Here is a 9,728-nt window from a genome sequence, read left to right on the forward strand (position 1 = left end):
ATTTTAATGAGGGAAATAAGTACTTCACCCCCTCTCAATCAGAAAGATTTCTGGCTCCCAGGTGTCTTTTATACAGGTAACGAGCTGAGATTAGGAGCACATTCTTAAAGGGAGCGCTCCTAATCTCAGTTTGTTACCTGTATAAAAGACACCTGTCCACAGAAGCAATCAATCAATCAGATTCCAAACTCTCCACCATGGCCAAGACCAAAGAGCTCTAAAAGGATGTCAGGGACAAGATTGTAGACCTACACAAGGCTGGAATGGGCTACAAGACCATCGCCAAGCAGCTTGGTGAGAAGGTGACAACAGTTGGTGCGATTATTCACAAATGGAAGAAACACAAAATAACTGTCAATCTCCCTCGGCCTGGGGCTCCATGCAAGATCTCACCTCGTGGAGTTGCAATGATCATGAGAACGGTGAGGAATCAGCCCAGAACTACACGGGAGGATCTTGTCAATGATCTCAAGGCAGCTGGGACCATAGTCACCAAGAAAACAATTGGTAACACACTACGCTTTGAAGGACTGAAATCCTGCAGCGCCCGCAAGGTCTCCCTGCTCAAGAAAGCACATATACAGGGCCGTCTGAAGTTTGCCAATGAACATCTGAATGATTAAGAGGAGAACTGGGTGAAAGTGTTGTGGTCAGATGAGACCAAAATCGAGCTCTTTGGCATCAACTCAACTCGCCGTGTTTGGAGGAAGAGGAATGCTGCCTATGACCCCAAGAAAACCATCCCCACCGTCAAACATGGAGGTGGAAACATTATGCTTTGGGGGTGTTTTTCTGATAAAGGGACAGGACAACTACACCGCATCAAATGGAAGATGGATGGGGCCATGTACCGTCAAATCTTGGGTGAGAACCTCCTTCCCTCAGCCAGGGCATTGAAAATGGGTCGTGGATGGGTATTCCAGCATGACAATGTCCCAAAACACACGGCCAAGGCAACAAAGGAGTGGCTCAAGAAGAAGCACATTAAGGTCCTGGAGTAGCTTATCAAGTCTCCAGACCTTAATCCCATAGAAAATCTGTGGAGGGAGCTGAAGGTTCGAGTTGCCAAACGTCAGCCTCGAAAACCTTAATGACTTGGAGAAGATCTGCAAAGAGGAGTGGAACAAAATCCCTCCTGAGATGTGTGCAAACTTGGTGGACAACTACAAGAAACATCTGACCTCTGTGATTGCCAACAAGGGTTTTGCCACCAAGTACTAAGTCATGTTTTGCAGCGGGGTCAAATACTTATTTCCCTCATTAAAATGCAAATCAATTTATAACATTTTTGACATGCGTTTTTCTGGATTTTTTTGTTGTTATTCTGTCTCTCACTGTTCAAATAAACCTACCATTAAAATTAAAGACTGATCATGTCTTTGTCAGTGGGCAAACATACATAATCAGCATCAGCAGGGGATCAAATACTTTTTTCCCCTCACTGTATATAGATATGAGTGCATTCTAAGATTTTTTTTTTTTTTTTACATTTGACAATAGATTGAATCCCTGAACTCCATGTTTATGCCAGTAAAATGTTTTATGTGCTATAATACAGTCAATATCTGATGGATTATGAAAATTCAAAAAGTTTGGAGTATCTTCATCCATTCACCAGAACCCTGATGTTCTAGCAGTGTCTGAATCCTGGCTTAGGAAGGCCACCAACAATTCTGAAATTTCCATCCCCAACTATAACATTTTCCGTCTAGATAGAACTGCCAAAGGGGGTGGAGTTGCAATCTACTGTAGAGATAGCCTGCAGAGCTCCATCATACTATCCAGGTCTGTGCCCAAACAGTTTGAGCTTCTACTTCTAAAAATCCACCTTTCCAGAAATAAATCTCTCACTGTTGCCGCTTGCTACAGACCCCCCTCAGCCCCCAGCTGTGCCCTGGACACCATATGTGAATTGATTGCCCCCCATCTATCCTCAGAGTTCGTACTGCTTGGTGACCTAAATTGGGATATGCTTAACACCCCGGCCATCCTACAATCTAAACTAGATGCCCTCAATCTCACACAAATGATCAACGAACCTACAAGGTACAACCCTAAATCCGTAAACATGGGTACCCTCATAGATATCATCCTGACTAACTTACCCTCTAAATACACCTCCGCTGTCTTCAACCAGGATCTCAGCGATCACTGCCTTATTGCCTGCGTCCGTAACGGGTCCGCGGTCAAACGACCACCCCTCATCACTGTCAAACGCTCCCAAAAACACTTTAGGCCTTCCTAATTGACCTGGCCCAGGTATCCTGGATGGATATAGATCTCATTCCGTCAGTAGAGGATGCCTAGTTGTTCTTTAAAAGTAATTTCCTCTCAATCTTAAATAAACATGCCCCATTCAAAAAATACAGAACTAAGAACAGATATAGCCCCTGGTTCTCCTCAGACTTGACTGCCCTTGACCAGCACAAAAACATCCTGTGGCGTACTGCATTAGCATCAAATAGCCCCCGCGATATGCAACTTTTCAGGGAAGTTAGGAACCAATATACACAAGCAGTTAGGAAAGCAAAGGCTAACTTTTTCAAACAGAAATTTGCATCCTGTAGCACTAACTCCAAAAAGTTTTGGGACACTGTAAAGTCCATGGAAAATAAGAGCACTTCCTCCCAGCTGCCCACTGCACTGAGGCTAGGAAACACTATCACCACCGATAAATCTACAATAATCGAGAATTTCAACAAGCATTTTGCTACGGCTGGCCATGCTTTCCACCTGGCTACCACAACCCCGACCACCAGCTCTGCACCCTCCGCTGCAACTTGCCCATGCCCCCCGCTTCTCCTTCACACAAATCCAGACAGCTGATGTTCTGAAAGAGCTGCAAAATCTGGAACCCTACAAATCATCTGGGCTAGACAATCTGGACCCTTTCTTTCTAAAACTAGCCGCCGAAATTGTCGCAACCCCTATTACTAGCCTGTTCAATCCCTCTTTCGTAACGTCTGAGATCCCCAGAGATTGGAAAGCTGCTGCGGTCATCCCCCTCTTCAAAGGGGGTGACACTCTAGATCCAAACTTTTACAGACCCATATCCATCCTGCCCTTCAAAAGTTTTTGAAAGCCAAGTCAACAAACAGATCACCGACCATTTCGAATCCCACCGTACCTTCTCCGCTATGCAATCCGGTTTCCGAGCTGGTCATGGGTGCACTTCAGCCACGCTCAAGGTCCTAAACGATATTATAACCGCGATCGATAATAGACAGTACTGTGCAGCCGTTTTCATTGACCTGGCCAAGGCTTTCGACTCTGTCAACCACCGCATTCTTATTGGCAGACTAAATAGCCTTGGTTTCTCAAATGACTGCCTCGCCTGGTTCACCAACTACTTCTCAGATAGAGTTCAATGTGTCAAATCGGAGGGCCTGTTGTCTGGACCTATGGCAGTCTCTATGGGGGTGCCACAGGGTTCAATTCTTGGGCCGACTCTTTTCTCTGTGTATATCAATGACGTCGCTCTTGCTGCTGGTGACTCTCAGATCCACCTCTACGCAGACGACACCATTTTGTATACATCTGGCCCTTCATTGGACATTGTGTTAACAAACCTCCAAACGAGCTTCAATGCCATACAACACTCCTTCAGTAGCCTCCAACTGCTCTTAAACACTAGTAAAACTAAATGCATGCTCTTCAACCGAACGCTGCTTGCACCCGCCCACCCGACTAGAATCACTACTCTTGACGGGTCTGACCTAGAGTATGTGGACAACTACAAATATCTAGGTGTCTGGTTAGACTGTAAACTCTCCTTCCAGACTCACATTAAGAATCTCCAATCCAAAGTTAAATCTAGAATCGGTTTCCTATTTCGCAAACAAAGCCTCCTTCACTCATGCTGCCAAACATGCCCTCGTAAAACTGACTATCCTACCGATCCTTGACTTCGGCGATGTCATTTACAAAATAGCCTCCAACACTCTACTCAGCAAATTGGATGTTGTCTATCACAGTGCCATCCGTTTTGTCTCCAAAGCCCCATATAATACCCACCACTGTGACCTGTACGCTCTTGTTGGCTGGTCCTCACTACATATTCGTCGCCAAACCCACTGGCTCCAGGCCATCTATAAATCACTGCTAGGCAAATCCCCGCCTTATCTTAGCTCATTAGTCACCATAGCAACACCCACCCGTAGTCTGCGCTCCAGCGAGTATATCTCACTGGTCATCCCCAAAGCCAACACCTCCTTTGGCCGCAATTCCTTCCAGTTCTCTGCTGCCAATGACTGGAACAAATTGCAAAAATCTCTGAAGCTGGAGACACTTATCTCCCTCACTAACTTTAAGCATCAGTTGTCAGAGCACCATACCGATCACTGCACCTGTACACAGCCCATCTGAAATTAGCCCGCCCAACTACCTCATCCCTATATTGTTATTTATTTTGCTCATTTGTACCCCAGTATCTCTATTTGCACATCATCTCTTGCACATCTATCATTCCAGTGTTAATACTAATTGTAATTATTTTGCACTATAGCCTATTTTATTGCCTTACCTCCATAACTTGCTAAATTTGCACACTGTATATTATATGTATTTCTGTTGTATTTTTGACTTTGTTTTGTTTTACCCCATATGTAACTCTGTGTTGTTGTTTTTATCGCACTGCTTTGCTTTATCTTGGCCAGGTCGCAGTTGTAAATGAGAACTTGTTCTCAACTGGTTTACCTGGTTAAATAAAGGTGAAATAAAAATAAAATAAAAACCAACTGTTGCATTTATTTAAATTGTTTAAAAAAACGTTTAACAATTTCGATTACCACTAATACTACTAATACAGTAGCCTGAAACGCATAGTTTACATGCCACATCAGACCTGCATGTCTTATATATGCTGGCTTGCAAAGTGATGTGTAATTCCTATTGGAATCCAGCCAGAGTGGGGATATCCAACATTTGGAACTTTTATTCACCCGCAACCTGCATTCAGAATGACTGCCAGGGTTAGGAAGACTAACATATGAGGCTACCTTAAACATTTAAACTGGAACAACCATTTCAGTAGCATGTGCAATAAGTCCAAGTAGCAGATTGGAATAGTTTAGAAAAATGTATGTTATTTTTCTTTGAGTAGCATAAGATTAATTAATCAATCAATGTGCGTACATGCAAAAACACAGATATTGAAACAAACAATTCTAAAAATCGACCTGCAATAAAGCATGCTGGGAAATATGATAGCCGTGGTTTTGGTTCAACTCTGGTTATTAACACCAACACTGGGGTTATTTTAAACCACTGAGTGTTAATTTAACTCATGAATCAACACCAGAAATATTACACACAACAACAAAAAAATCTACAAGTAAACACTGGCCAATTTGCTGTGTGCTATGAAAGGGACACATCTGCAGGCTTCCATACATTTCAAGAACCTTTTAGAATTCTGAAGATCCGTTGATGTCAAGAACCCCACACTTAATTCAAAAGTTATTTATCGAGCAAGAGTTCTCCAAAGGAACTTAAAGGGATACTTCGTAATGTTGGCAATGAGGCCCTTTATCTACTTCCCCAGCGTCAGATTAACTTGTGGATACCATTTTTATGTCTCTGCATGCAGTTTGAAGGAAGATGCTAACTAGAACTAGTGCAATTGCTAAATAGTGTTAGCGCTTATGCTAGTTAGCATTGGCTCACGAAACTACCTCTAACTTCCTTCATACTGGACACAGAGGCATAAAAATGGTATTCACGAGTTCATCTGACTCTGGGGAAGTAGATAAAGGGCCGCACTTTATCTACTTCCCCAGTATCCATTTAAGAGCTGAGGAAGAACCTTTATTTTTTTCACTGTAGGATCGGATGCAAACGTCAAATTGTAGGGAGAGAGGATTGCCATAAATAAATATGCCGCTGACATTTTTTGGGGTGATCAAGAATATTAACGGTTTACTTTGCAAGCTTACCAGCAATAGGTGAAAGCAACAATTATTAGCATAGGCCTACTGGACTTTTGGTATGTCAATTTCTTGAAATTGATAATTTACTTATGAAGCTTGCATTTGGAATTTGTTGTTAAAATGTATTATTACATAATCAAAAAGTGTTCTAGACAAAATAATGAAAAAGGCTGTCTGGTAGCCTCAATAAATAGACAAAGATTTGTAGTTGAACAAGACATTGCATGTATAGATGTTTTTTTAACTTCATTTGAACTTTTGACTCGACTTACTCTTAGAATGCACAACTTGGACTTGACCCGTTCTACTTGGGACTCGACTTGAGACTCTGACCTTGTGACTTGAAACTTGCTTGTGACTCGAATAATAGTGACCTGGTCCCACCTCTGCCTTTTCTATTGAAAACAACTCTTAAAAGTTTTCCTCTAGGTTTACTGATGCCAACTGTTGAATCACTAATACTGTGTTGTGCTGTAGTAGTACTGTCCAATGTGTTTACTTCTACCACACTCTCCCAGTCAGTACTGAATGCCACCCCGAAATGAAGTAGACATGGACAGTAAGACTTTAAAATGTTGTTTATATTTTCCAAGAAATCCCATTTTAACATATTGGACTTTGTCAGCATTAGGCTAATCTGAATAAATATCCTATATAAACATCTAATGAATGCATCCCTTACAATAAATTGGCCAAAGAGCGTACAGGGGACAAACTCTGGTAGAGAGGGAGAAGTCATAGGGTGAAGTACTATGGAACAGCCACTGCATGTCTATGGGTGCCGCAAGCAGTCCTGTGCTGGGTCAGTGGCCCTAATGTATTGATTCCACTCTTATTCTATAGACTGGGTTCTGGGTTCTGGGTTGCCCCCCCTACTTTGAAGGTAGGGTCTTCTAGACAAACGATGTAGCCTAATCACTACTGCCTTCCCTCAACATCAGTCAGTCAGTCCTAGCGGAACATGGCCTACATAACCAACTTTCCACTGTCACGTGAAACGTTATTGAATAAAAAATGACTTGTTGGGTGCAGTCAGAAAAAAAATGTGTTCCATAGTGCTCCATCTTTAGGTATAAAAATAAGGAAAATATATGTAAACTTTTTCTCGCATAATTCCACTCGGCAACATTGCAAAAGATGAAGACAACAGCAGGTTGTTTTCCGACTTGGCAGTGTTTTCAGATTGTGTCTATACACTCATTCAGAATGGTAAATAGACTTACTGAACAGTTATAATCAAGCCTAACGATACTGACAGGCCACAAACTTACAATAACAAGTTAATTTCTTGCTCGTGCTAAGTTTTATCACTGGAATTCGCTTGCTTGATGCAGAGATTCAAACACCTGGACATAATTCAAGGCGGTAAACTTCGACAAGAATTCACACAAATGGCCTTCCTTACTACCACTATTGAGTAGCCAAAAACTGCGGTGAGATTCAACTCTTTACCCGGGCTTCCTTCTCGATCCATGGGAAATTCAGGCCAAAACTGTGGCTGCATTTTCAGTCTGCGCCAATGCGTGTGGTTGATAGCAAACCAGTCTAGGCTAGTAGTTGAACGATTGAGCAGCGATCAGCTCGTTTTGACCCAAACATTTGCACCAGAAAACGATGTACTTTGTCACACTCACCTTGTCAATCGGCATCTGGTAGAATTAATACTTGGATTCAAATAAAGCAATACCGGCGCTTCGTCTCGCTTTCCCGGTGGCTCCGTTCTCCCGTTTTTGCAGACTTGTCTGATGAGACAAATGTTAGAATGTCGCTCTTTCTGCAGAGCTATACAACACTGCCCCACAATGGTCGACAGGGGGCACCAACACGGCATCAATTGTCCCTAATTAGATTACAGCGTTATCTCATTAAATGAATAGTTAAATTACACATTTAGCTCATCTTCTGGACAGTCTGTCCAGTAGTCCACCCAATATTTTAATTTGTTTATTTAGTAATACGGATGAAAAATAGTTCATAAATAGTTCCTACCTGTTCATTAATTTATACATTGGTTGAAAATGTGTGATATACTGTACATTCATTCAAGTACTGTTTGCCAAGTAAGTACTGAGATTATGGCTGCATTGAAATAGTAATCACACAATTCAAACCATTGTCACCCCACTACTTTCAAGAGTCTCTCCAGACCATTGAAGACCCCAACAGAAGAGGCATTCATCCAAACATTATTCAATATTCATCATGGCAGACCTATGATGAACATGTAATCTGTAATAATAAGTATAAGTAGACTGCCATTTTAATCATGTTTTATGTGGACATGTATTGCTTATCTCTGTCAAGGTTGTGAACAACACATTGACAGACTAGACCAAAAAACAAACATACTGCTTGTGTACAAGAGTTAATGTGGACCACTTCAATTGGAGACTTGAAGTTCAAGGTTTAGCAAATAAATAGCTGGAAACACTGTATGTTTCCATGGTTTCACCTTTCTTATTTTTCTCTAAAACAGAGAGGGGCTAACAACAAGTGTCCGTCTCAAAACTGATGTCTCATTCCAAACCGTTTCTCCCCCTCAACAAGCAAATAATGCAAAACTGATTCAGGATCAGTTGTCATGGGAATAAAGTCACCTCACGTCTGTCCTCTGACCTTGTGACACATGCGGTCTGTGATTTGATTTCGGAGGGGCTAAACCCGGGACAAAGCCTTCCTTCAAACAGATTTGCCTGTCTCACCAAGATCTCATGACGGGGGGCAAGGGGGGTAACATCACACAACTCATTTAGCGTCCAAGACCGACAAGGAAGCCAACACTGAGAGAGTTAACTTTATTGTCTTATTCTTACCCAACATGAAGCAGACACAGTCCTCAGTCAATACTCTGTATGTCATGTGGCTAAATGGGGGAGTATATCAGGCATTTAACCCCACCCCCTCTATTCATCTGCCCTGGCCACAGGGACAATCGATCAATAAACCGAGGTAGTCTGATGAGCACATCATTAAAAACTATATTGATGTGTTCTGAGGGATGGACAGTGGCTGTCTGGCATGAGTCTCTGTCCTGTGCCATGTGAAAACACAGGAGACTGCTGTACCCAATGCTAGGTGAGCCAGTTCACGGCAGGAGAGAACATGACTGCCTTTATCTGGACAACGTCCACATCCAGAGTTTAGATCAACCAAGGTCAACTACTCAATTCAGTTTGGGAAATTTAAACTAATCAAAATAATGTCCCATAATCTCTTATGAAAAAGTTCACAATTTCATGAACTTCAAACAACATATTTCCTTAATTTAACAGGCTGGGGTTGTAACGGAGTTGACCCCATCTCGGTCTCAGCCCAACCTCCTGCCTGTTGTGCTAGAGGTAAGTGTGGCACTGCCAAGCAGACGGCTCCAGCCTCCAGGCTTGTAGATTTATTCTAATCCCTGTAAGTGGTGTCTCAACAGAGAGCCTCCTCCACGACCTTAAATAAACATTAGGGTTTTACGCCTCTATTAGTGTTCATCCCTAATCTGAAACATCCTCCAACCACAGCTCCAACGTGCTAACTGGGGTTTTCGACAGGCAAGCGCACAGGGCCCTGCTGCTAATAACATGCAGAGTAAACCATTACATTACATACTTCGCAAGAGATCTGATCTGATCAGAATAAATACACACACAATTCTTCAATGAATTCCAGATATTCATTAATAGAGTTGCATAATGATGAATGAGTATTGTTTTCATATTTATACTCTATTTATTGAAATAAAACGCCACCCTGAGGAGGTAAATGTAATGAAAAGAAGCATGCGCCGTGTTGCATTGTGGGATGTGAATTCAT

General features: G+C 42.2%; 1 protein-coding gene across 1 annotated transcript in view; it reads right to left on the reverse strand.

Moving 5' to 3' along the window:
• Positions 1–7,696, reverse strand: part of LOC121544624 (bifunctional heparan sulfate N-deacetylase/N-sulfotransferase 1) — an 84,902-nt gene extending 77,206 nt beyond the window's left edge. The window contains exon 1 of the mRNA XM_041854613.2: positions 7,562–7,696. The gene's annotated coding sequence lies outside the window, so the exon portion shown is untranslated. The remainder of the gene's footprint in view (positions 1–7,561) is intronic.
• Between the last annotated feature and the right edge of the window lie 2,032 nt (positions 7,697–9,728).

This window comes from Coregonus clupeaformis, chromosome 3, assembly GCF_020615455.1.
Source record: "Coregonus clupeaformis isolate EN_2021a chromosome 3, ASM2061545v1, whole genome shotgun sequence".
Taxonomy (NCBI): Eukaryota; Metazoa; Chordata; class Actinopteri; order Salmoniformes; family Salmonidae; genus Coregonus; species Coregonus clupeaformis.